The sequence below is a fragment of the Lactuca serriola genome, chromosome 9 (genome assembly GCF_051521515.1).
Source record: "Lactuca serriola cultivar US96UC23 chromosome 9, Lser_US96UC23_V15, whole genome shotgun sequence".
Taxonomy (NCBI): Eukaryota; Viridiplantae; Streptophyta; class Magnoliopsida; order Asterales; family Asteraceae; genus Lactuca; species Lactuca serriola.
Genome location: NC_136416.1, coordinates 59,001,374 through 59,013,402, shown reverse-complemented (window position 1 = coordinate 59,013,402; position 12,029 = coordinate 59,001,374). Strand labels below are relative to the sequence as shown.

Sequence of the window (12,029 nt, the reverse complement as noted above, 5' to 3'; positions counted from 1 at the left end):
CCAACCCGATGGTTGTGCGCCGAGAGTATTCCATCCCGAGGATGATTGGACTCGTAGTATGTGGGCATTCCAACCCAATGGTTGAGGGACCGGGGTATTCCATCCCGATGGATGATTGGACCCATAGTATGTTGTTTGTTATTGTATGTGTATCGTTGTGTGTATGGGTATTTTGGGGGTAACTCACTAAGCCTTCGAGCTTACGTTTATCGATTATTGTTTCAGGTACAACGGATGACCGCTGGAAGGCGAAGGCGTGACCGTACACTTCCTCGATTTATGATTTCGATTTCTAGGAACTCTGATGCTTAGACTATTTTGAAAACACTTTGTAATAATTAATGGTATTTTGGATATTTAAAAGTTTTAAATTGGCTTGATTTTTATGGATGTTACAATTTGGTATCAGAGCCTTGGTTTGAGTGAATTGGAGGAACACTCGTGTGAATCCGGTCTCAAATCAAGGAAAGAATCTCAAAATGATTTTAAATGGTTTTCAAAATAAGTAAAAGAGGATGTGAAGTGTACAATCAGTCGGAGCCAGTAAGTAGACCCTAAAATACCATACGGTTATTTGATATTGTGATATGTTAGAACATCATGCTAGTACTAGGCTAGGGATCTTCAGGAATTGCATGATAAATTTGTATGATTACACGATGCCTGCTAGCCTAGGGTTTTCCTTATATAAGATTGACATCATTATTGTAGTTGTTTGTGTATGCATCACGTCTGTACATAATTAAGATCTTATAGCCTGAGAATGTTTGGTTTGGCCTTATGTTCTGTTCTTGTTTAATTGGGGGCTTAGGGTAGGATCAGATATTCAAAATTCTATAGGGTCCAGCGTTATGTATGGCTAGCATACACTAGTGCTACAGGGTTGGTGGAAGTTTCATGGATGAGTGAGTAGTGTGAGGCCGGTAGGTTAGTTATGATATTTAGCATTCCTCTAGGAGTGAGGATTAAGCGCTCGCTATGTTTATGTATATTGTTAGGGTGTTGTGTGATCAATTGGGATTGGCTAGTAATGGAGCACTAGTTGGAAAGAGTTGGTTGTCATCAGATTGATTGTTGGGAAGTCATTTATTGTGAAGGCTTAGTCAAATCTAAGTGGGGGAGAGTTACCCCGGGATGCAAAAGTGGGAGAGGTTTTGAAACGGGGATAAGTTTCACAACCCAACAAGGAGAATGGAGCCCCAGTTCCTACTTGGTTTGAGGGTTGTGTTGGTTGGGGGTTCGGTAAAACCCCCTAGCATAAGAAACACGTCTTTCTTGGTGCTTGATAGCAGAATTTGGGGAACCGGGTTGGGGTTCTAGGCATGAATTGAGTTCAGTTCGAGTGCTCGGTCAAGGGTGTGCTCAACTCTGAGGGTTTTGGATTGATAGATTGAGGGTTTTGTTAGCTGACAAGGCTCGACAATAAATTCAGCACGGGTGTGTGGGTTATTTAGCGTATGTGGTAGATACGTGGGTCAGGGATCAGACCACGGTTTTTCGAGAAGTTGGACGATCGACATGAGGCCTAGGGTTAGGTCGGGGTTAAAGTCCACGGAATGGATCAGGAGTTCGGAACCCTAAGTGGGTGAGAACAGTTTGCATGGGAAAGATCACCAGGAGGGGTGGTCCAGGGAGATGCTTAATAAATTAGAGTTGTCCGGATAGACTGAAGGCCGGTAGAGCGTACCAGTCAGGCTGAAGGCTCGGAGAACGGTCCAAACAGTCTGAAGGCCCGGAGAGGCGGTCCAGACATGTTGAAGGTTCTGAGTGTGGTCCAGATAGACTGAAGGCCTGATGAGGCGATCCAGTCATGCTGAAGACTTTGTATGTGTTTGTAGATCTATGTGTGGGTAATAAGTATGTTGCTATGCTATAGCAATCAGTAGGTTTGTCCCCAAGTATTGAACAAGCTGATAGAGTATGTTGAAGACTTTGTATGGGTTTTGTTAGTAATATGATCAGGTTTTGAGTATATATGTGTTATGGGGTAGCAACTTGTTCTATAAGTGGATAGTGTATGGTAATGTTTCAGCACTGTGACACTTGTTGGTGTTGTGAAGGACATTGTTTATGCCTTCTTGGGCAATGTAGGAGGCGAGTACCTCCAGGATGGAGTGTTGGACATCTGAAGTGGCGACAACGGTGTCGATAGGTTATCAGGAGCATTCCAGTCATGAGCTGAGGGTTGGAGAGGACATACCAGACTCATGCTGTGGGTTCACAAGCAATCCAGACCTATGTTGAGGACCATTCAAGATCATAATATTTTTTAGAAAAGTCTCAATATTTTTGGGACACTTTACTAAATAGTCCTAAATTTTACCGGAAGAAAAAGATCATAATACAACCTGTTTTTTATGATTTCTTTTCCTAAAAGAAAATAAATTGGGACTAAAACCTAATGGATCAAAAATTGTAAGACTTTCATAGAGATTTCTTTATATCTATTAATAACTAAGTCATGTATATATAATGTTTAACGATATAATTTGTTAACTAAAATCATATTATAAACAAAAAATTGAACGGTACGTATATTATCGTTCATTATTTGCACTTTTTGGAATAAAATTTTGAATCTTTTGAGCGGTTAGTATAATGTGTGACTTTACTATATAAAATTTTAATTTTATTATAAGCTAATGTAACGTCACTAAAGATATGTTTTGGATCGGTTATTACATATCCGAATTTATTTTCCTAGATCTGCCACTCGTGTCACTTTGGGGTCGGTTGATATGCCTTCTAACTGAGTTCGAAGATAGGACCCAAGCCACAGTCTCGAGTTAACATGTTTGTTTCCAACCATTGTTTTCTCTCCTGACCTTATTTTTGCTGATTTGGACTTGGTCCCCGATTTTTTTGCTAATTTGGTCCCTATTGTTTTCCCTCCTGACCCTGTTTGCTCTTCATTTTGCTTCTAATGAGCCCCTCACTTGGACTCGGTCCTCATCCATATGTTTCGTGTTCTGTTTTGCTTCTAACTCAGTTTAAACCTTTAACTCAGTGAGTTCTAACCTAATTACCAACTATTAACCCCTTTGTCTTTCATTGCTCAAATGCTGTTGGAATCCGATTGTTCTCACAAAATGTGGGTTTGTAACGTATAAACCTATAGGGGTAGAAACTCCTTTCCATGCGATCATCTACAATGTTGTTTTTAGTTTAGTTGCATTAATGTAATCTCAATTCGTTCCGCATGACGTGAGGAACAATTCTTCTACGACTCTTTCTTCTTGTTGTATTGATCGCGAAGCACTGACTGAGACTTGTGACGGACCTCAAGTTAACAAACAAATAAACTATTAACTTTCTATAAAAACCCAATTAATTACCTACTGTTATATATTTAAGTTTAGACGTGTTCTAATTTTATTATTTAATATTTAATATTTAATATTTATTAATGAATAACATCAAAATATTCATTAATTAAAAATTCATATTAATAATTCAACATGATATAGGAGTACATCAATAACATACCAACATGATTATAATAAGACTTTTACATTGGTAATAAACATTTGCAAAACATTTAATTTGAAAACGTAGAAGGATTGTCCATACTTGTGGTGAGTGGCAAAGAGTATAGGTGGATGATTACGTGTCAGAACATGAGGCATTTAAGCACACGTGTACCACGACAGGAAGCGGCCAGTATGCTATATAAAGGTTTTGTGATTTCTTTACACTTGTAATCAAATTTGAAAATGGGGAAGAGCTTGTTTGTGTTCATTTTGCTAGTTGCTCTCTTTGCTACCGGTATGTAGTTTACAATTGTCTCCAGTTTTACCTTGTTTCATTAATTGTCATTGTGTTTTTATATTCTGTTGTAATTGGATATATGTACATATTCATTCTATCGCTTTTTATTTCATTTTTATTAATTATGTACTTAGGTTATTTGAGATTATTAATGAAGGTTTTGAGTTTTCAGAATGAAATTAGCATTAGGTTGAACGAAGATGATGAAATTAATTAATGTGATTTAAGGTGAATTAATGCGTGACTAATTATGAACTTTTTCTGTTGCAGATGAGACTATGATGAGTGTGACAGAAGCGAAGATGTGTCAAACGACGAGCCATGCATTGAGTTGTGCGACTGACACGACTTGTAATAGCTCGTGCGAAAAGCAAGGTTTTGCTCAAGGCAAATGTGATGGAATACGTCGTCGTTGTACATGTTACAAGCAGTGCTGAACATATGTTCTCTAAAACTACTTACGCTATGTACACTGTCACGCGACTTTCGCCTAAATAAATATCAATAAAGTTTGGCGTTTGTAGCCCTTTACAAAACTTGATATGCAACCTAAATCAACATGTATCGACACATAATGAATTTATATCTTGACAAAGTGAACATAAATGCGAACTTGTTAAAAAGTTGGATTTTAAAAAACAAATAATAGAAGTTATTATTATAAAATGGATACTGATATTACGAACTTGATACGACAAGTTGAATTTTTATTAATTTTTCGTAACATAGTAGGTAAGATACTCTCAAATATGATGATCCGAAATCCAGTTCAAGACATGTATCATTTGGGTCCGTTCGTTACGTTCTGATTTCTTCATCGTCACATGTGCGTTTTGGCTCATTATTCAGTTTTATGACGGCGTCGGTGTCTACGATGAATATTCGAGTGTCGCAATCGATTGACTGAACACACTATGGAATTAATTTTTGTTTTAAGATGTATAAACAACATTTGGAAGTGCATTGCTATTTCTTATATTAACTATGATTAAATGAAAAGAGTTGATGTAAAAATCACAATGTCACAATTATTGTTTTGAGCATATGATAATTAACATTTGAATTGAAAAAACGGCGGAATCAGTTGTTTGTAGTCCCCTACTAAATCAACACATTTGCAAAAAATATGTCCTTCATACCTATTTAAAAAATAAGATGACAGTAGTTTACACCTTTTTTAGAGTTTGAAATGAAGAAAAGAAATGGAGGCAAAATAGTTATTTCAATGGAACTAAGTTTTAGGTACCAACCATGCAAAAAATGTAACATCTAGACTGAATACGTAACTTTTAACAGACCATAGGGATGAATACCGAGAAAATCAGCTAAACTCAAGAACGAAAAATGTAACTTTTTTTTTACTTAAAAAAAAAGTAGCGGAGCACCATCTGTTACAAAAACATTGCGCAAATTTCCTTTCACACAGACCCTAACTTATAAAAGTTATTAGTTGCTTTTTGTTTTTTCTGAGGCAAAATGTCTGCAGTCTGCAGACCACATCTGTAGACCTCTGCAGTAGAAGAGGTGGACCAAACGTCTGCAGTCTGAAAAAAGAAGACTATTTGTTTTTTAACATCTGCGGACTACTAAAATAAACTGAAATCTAAATAAACTGATTTTTTAAACTTCAAAGTGATTTTTTTAATATTTTTTATGACTTTGTTATAAATAATTAACAAATCTATATTAACTTTTATGTATTATTGTATAAAAAATAAAAATAAAAATGGTATTAATTAACGTACATATTTGATAAAAACCAACAACTTTGGTTGCAAAATTATAACTAAACATTATAATTAGTGATCAAAGAGTTTGATACATAAATGGATGGAAATAAACTTCGATTTTTCAATTAAATCCATTAAAAACGTACCATAAATATTTTCTCGAGAAACTAACGATACTGTATTAAATAATATTTTACAAAATTTGGCAAAAAAAATATAAGAATATATTATTATTTTTTTTTCATATTTATATAAACAACTTCAACGACTATTACTGTAATAAATTTTTATTTATAAATTTGTCAAAAATATCATATTTGTATCGTCGAACGTTTTTTATTTTTTTTGAAGTTTTGTAATTTTTTTTTCAAATTGTTTATCATTAATAAAGTTAGAAAATATAAATTAAAAAAAAAACTTAAAAAAAATTAAGATATATATATGTTTTTTTAGGCTAGAAGATATCTGAAGATGTTAGAAGACTCTGGTCCACATCTGCGCCAAGAAAAGGGCGCACAAACATTTTTAAATCTGCAGTCTACAAAAAAAACAAACAGTCTGCATAGGCTAATGTCTGCGTGTGGTCTGCGCGGTGCAGACAGAAGATGCCATGCAAATCTGCAGACAAAAAACAAACACTACCTTAGTCTCTCCTTGCAACAGTTACAAATCAATTTAAATATATAAGTATGTGAGCTGATTTTTTTGTTTTAAAAAGCTTTTCAATACTAAATGTTAAAGCTCCCTCCAATGATTACCTTTTCTGATATTTTCCGATCATAATACATGAGCATTTTGTTGGAAATTATGAAAAAAAAAATAAAGCTATCTACTTACCATCACTTAAACAGATTGGTGGCTCGTGGCTCGTGGTTTCTAGAGAGTAACATAGACTCTGTCCACCTTATTCAAAACATATTAGAGAAGCATGAACCTAAAGAGTTAGATTGATAAACAAAGGTAGCATCAGTGTCCACATCAACAAAACTTTCAATAAACTTCAACATATTGTTGAAAATAGGGGACCTCACCTCAAATTATTTTTAATTATCTTTAACTCAACCTTTAGGAAACAATGCATATTTGAGAACCCCCAAAAAAACATGAAATCGAGCAATCTAAGCATGATAAATATAAAATTTGATTGATTTTACCTTGCAGAAGATGAAGAGCAAACTGCAAACCTTATGTTACAAAAACGAAACCAAATATAAATAAATCGATGCCTCCTTCGGTTCATTATCCGATTTATTATACCTCATTTTGAGCTAAGTAGAAAAGGCATCGCCGAACATAGTCAATCAGGATTTTGATGTTCACACAAGTACGACATATAAACGAAGTGTTTGGATGAGTCATCCATTAAAAAAAAGTGTCAAATTGGAGTTTTGTTCAATAAAATGAACAAAGCATTATGTGCCGGAACAAAGTAATAGCTAGTCATCCGACTGTTACAGAAAGTACTTTATATTCTCACTGCTTATCGTATAAATATGTACGAAACACATAAAGCAAGCAAGTTTACATTCATATGTATAAATGGTTTAAAATGCTTATCATATATCCGATTATTTTGTGACGATTATATGGTAAATTTAAAAATAAAAATAAAAACTCTAATCGAAGCAAGATTGAACAGCTATAAATTGAACCCAAATTCATGATTTTATAGAAAAACATGCACCTATTACATGTAAGGTTGTTTATTATTTGGATAAAAACGAACTATCCAATTGAGTATTTAGATTACACTATTTGGTTCAGATATTCGGATTTTTGAATTGGCTTTTCAACAAAACCGAGTTATTAATTTGGATTTCGGATTTGTTTTGGTTTAAAAAATAAGAATCGAATAGTTCAAAAAACAGGAGTTGCTATTAAAGAACTTGAATTTCACTAGGTTGTTGGTTTTTAGAGCCATCTAAACCATGTGTAAGGTTTATTATTTATTTATTTTAATTTATACATATAATTATATCTATACTGAAAACCAAAGTCGGTATTTTGGTTTTCAACCCTTTTAACTTTTTCACTGTTCAATTTTTTTTTCTTTAATATATTTTACTTTAGTTTTTACCTTTTACTTTTCGAAATAACATTTTCATCCTTATACTTTATAAAATATCAATTTTACCCTTTTATATTTAAAACTTTTATAATATCTTTTTCACCCATTTTATTCTTTAAACTTTATGTTTATCCCGTAATATATATAATTTGACTTTTTATATACACCAACATTTTCTATTCCTCTACTTTGTAAAATTATACTTTTCTCCCCTCTACTTTTAAAATATAACATTTACCCCTCAAAGTTTGAAATTTAAAAAATGTCACTTTCATCTTCTTCGTTTTTAAACTTTTGTGTTTACTCCCGTAATATATATAATTTGATTTTTCTACAGTTACCACCCTTCAATTTTATAATGTCAATTTCACATCCTTTGGATTTGGACTTTATCAAATTCTTTAACTTTAAAAAAAATGTTACGTTTTTACAGTAAAAAGGAACTATGAAATCGTGTTATTGATTTTGTTTATATTTAGTACATTTTGTTTTTCATTTTTCTTACATTATATACCATCTAACTTGTTGAACTTGTTCACATATTACCCTTGCGACCTACTATTGCAGGTAAAAGGGTAATACGTGAACAGTTTTAACAAGTTGGATGGTATATAGTGTACAAACAGAAAATGACTAACCACCTCCTCCATCACCACCGCCACCCTTACCACCTCTGTCGCCACCACCTCGATCATCGCCACCACCACCACCGCTACCACCGCTTTATCCACCACCACCAGCTTCACATTTGTCACTGCCACCACTATCTTGACCTCCACCTCCACCCACCACCACCATCTCTATCACTGCCACCTCAACCTCTTCCACCAACGTTGGTTGTAGTGATGTAGGTGATGTTGGTGGTGGTGACAGAGGCAGTAGTGGTGGAGGTGGCTGTGCTGGTGGTGATGAAGGTGAAGGTAGAGGTGGTGGTGGTGGTGGTGGTGGAGGTAGTGGTAGATGTAGTGGTGGTGGCGGTTACAGAGGTCGTGGCGATGGTAGAGGCAGAGATAGAGGTGGTGGTGGTGGTGGTGGTGGAGGTGGTAAGAAAGGTTCTTTTTTGTTCACATTTAGTCCTTTTCTTTCTCCAATATATATTATCCAACTTTGGACTGGCCATGTGATTTTAAAAATAAAAATTAAAAAAAAAAAAAAAAAAAAGACTCAAACTTGTTGGGTTTTATTTAATCTTTGACAGGTTTAATTATTTAATTAGTATGTTAGTCTTTGTTATTTAGTAAAATAAATACTTTGGGTCTTCAATTGAATGGGTCATGTGGACCAAGTATTAGGAGTTGGAAAAGGGGAAAAACGTGGGCTTGTTCTCATTTAGTTGAGTTTAATTTGTTTAGGTTTCGTTAGGGTATGTAGTAGGCTATAAAAGCCTTTTATTTTCTGAATAATATTAGCAGCAGATTTGAGTCGATAACAAATTCTTCTTCTTTTTCTTTTCTCACATAACATAACAGAGATATATTTTAGTGATTGTTGTTGCAGTGAAGTGAATATAAAGGGTCTGATATTCCAACAAAACTACACTTTTTGGTATACCACAAAGACCAAATTTGCTCTTTACTAAAAAAAAAAAAAAAAAAAAAATCCTAAAACGATATGAAAAAAAACGTTTTCTTTTAATAAAAGGCGCCCTCACAGGTTCTAAGAGATTCATTCGAGTTGTTGGGGCACATTGGGTTAAGGAGTAAATGAAACTGGAAATAAATATAGCCCATTTGTTGGCTCTCTCAGCTAGTCAACTTCAACGCAACGACAAATAGCAATTCACTTTACTCTCCATTCTCGAACGAAACGTAATCTGGTGGTGCAGTCCATCTCTCTATCTTGCTCTAGACCTCCAACCCATTATAAATCAAGTACGCACTTCAAACTTTAATTTAATTCTTGTTTCATAATTTTGAAATCCCAATATTACTTTGGCATTTTTGTGATAAATATTATTATATTTGATTCGGTAATTGTAATTAATTGGTTATATTGTCAAATGCAATAGTTAGGTTTTAACCTAACTTTTGTTTAGTAATTTTAAAATCCTCAAGTAACAATTTCAAATACCTTATTTTGTATCGTGCCATCCAATTGTTGTCTTAACTACAGACATTTTACTTTATTTATACTTTACATTTTTGTTGATATAATGTTAGTGCTTTTATATTCTTTTTGTATCATGTTCAAATATGAATATTTTTCTTATACACGTCGATACTTCATGTTTTGTTTTTTTTTTATTAATTATGTATCTTAGATGACTAATGATGATTTTGGATTTCAAAGTGGATATATTGTAGAAACTATGCCTGCTAGTTGAGATGCAAACATGTAAAATTATATTTTTCTTGCTTGATATGATGGATTGTTTTGTTGAATATGAGATTTTGGTGACTTCAACACAAGAAAAGATATGTGAAACAACGGAGCATGCATTTAGTTGTGTGAATGATGGGCAGTGTGATAGCTCCTGCAAAAAGAAAGGATTTATTAGCGGAAAATGTAATGGTATGCATCGTCGTTATAGGTGTTTGAAGCATTGTGCTTAAACATATGCTCTATATATAAAAATACTTATAATACTAATACAATGTACACCAGTTACGTATGTGACTTAGTTTCGTGTATATCAATAAAGTTTGGAGTTTTTAGTATACCATGCAACTATCCGTGGTTAGACAGAAGTTTATCGAACCTGATATATCAGCATATATTGAGATAATGCATTTTGTGTAGACTTACTATACACAATCAAGATTAATAACATTTTTTTTGTAAAATTCTTAAAAAGGAGTTATAAAAAACAAGTAAGAAATCACAACATTGAAGCACAATAGTTTTGGCATAACAAACATCGATAGTTTGAGGTTTCTATTCATTTTTTGGAAGCAAAATGTAAAAGTGAAGGTAAAATGCAGATCTAGTAGATGTTAGACTATATATGTTCAGGTCTTGGTTTTTGGTCAAAATCACAAGAAAATACATATATAGAGATAGGCATAGTATTTTTGCAGTTATAATGGTTCGGATCCAATTAATGTGTTAGGACATCCATAAGAACTCCATTAGTTGTATTTTTTATACAATTTTATTAGTCAATTATTGAAATCCACAAATTTCAATGCAACATATTTCAAAAAAATAAAACAATTTGTTTAACCTCCACAAGTCAAGTTCAATGCAATATATTTTAAAAAAAATATATATATCTTATGAAAAAGTTCATTTCATATCATCGGATGTCGACAATATAACATCTAACTATGGTTTTGTTTAATCCACGAAAGGCAACCAGACGTGTTCCACAAACTTTTAAAAGTTTTTAGGAGCCTTTAGATTTTAGGTTTTATTGTTTTAAGAAGAAATACGAATAAAAGAAAAAGTTTCGTTCGGAAGTATAAGCTTAAACTTTTAATTGATACAAAAAAAAAAAAAAAAAACTTTGAATACGAAAACCACTTCAAGCATTGTTAACGGAAAAGCTCATGTGTATTCTAACAAATTACTATATTAGCCCTTAGATTAGATATGTTGTGCCTCTTAAATATAAGAATTGATTTCAATTTTTTATATAAATGTACAAAGTGAAGATTAATGGCAATAGGCCTTTTTCTTGCCTACGATCTTGAAAGAAAGTCCACTCAAGCCGATGCCTCTTTCGTTTGCAAAGGAAAGTATGAGAAAATATTGATCGTACAATTTTTTTTTCATTATAATGATCTAGCTTATATTTAAAAGGATTTAAAAATGCAAACCATATGTTGTAGATATAACATCTTATTTATGTAATAAATACAAAGTAAATAGATTATCAACTTACCACCGAATATTTTGAATATATATAAATGTATATCATTACATAGTCACATCCATTGGGTCTGAGTCTAGCATCTCGCTTCTCTTTCGTCTCTCTATCTCGCTCTCGACCTCCAACCCATTCTAATTCTTCCCTATATTAGTTTGACATTTTTTTTCATACATCTTAACATATTTAAATCGGTAACTATAATTAATTATTTATTTTGTCGAATGCAATAGTTAGGTTTCAACCTAACTTTTGTTTGGTAATTTTAAAAGCCCTAAGTAACTAATTCAAACACCTTATTTTGTGTCGTTTCATCCATTGATCCATAGAGTAATATATTGATGTTTACGTAACATGAGGAAAACAACTAGTCTCCTATATATAAAAGGGTGTGGTTTCTTACCTATGTATTGTTTCTTGTGATACTAAAAAAAAATGGGAAAAAACTTATTTGTGTTGATGTTACTCTTTGCTCTCTTTGCTACTGGTATTTAACTTTTATTTCTACTTTACTCTTTTTGTTTATGTAATGTTAGTGTTTTTATATTCTTTTTGTTACATGTTCAAATATGAAGATTTTTCCTATACACGTTGATTATTTTGTTGTAGATGAGACTTTGGTGACTTTGACACAAGCAAAGATGTGTGAAACGAC

The 12,029-nt window shown here is 33.0% G+C and overlaps 1 long non-coding RNA gene across 1 annotated transcript; it reads left to right on the top strand.

Moving 5' to 3' along the window:
• Positions 1-3,697: 3,697 nt before the first annotated feature.
• LOC145074879 (uncharacterized) lies at positions 3,698-4,304 on the top strand. The gene is made up of 2 exons (XR_013692151.1): positions 3,698-3,765; positions 4,039-4,304. It is a non-coding gene; the product is annotated as an uncharacterized LOC145074879 (long non-coding RNA).
• Positions 4,305-12,029: the final 7,725 nt, after the last annotated feature.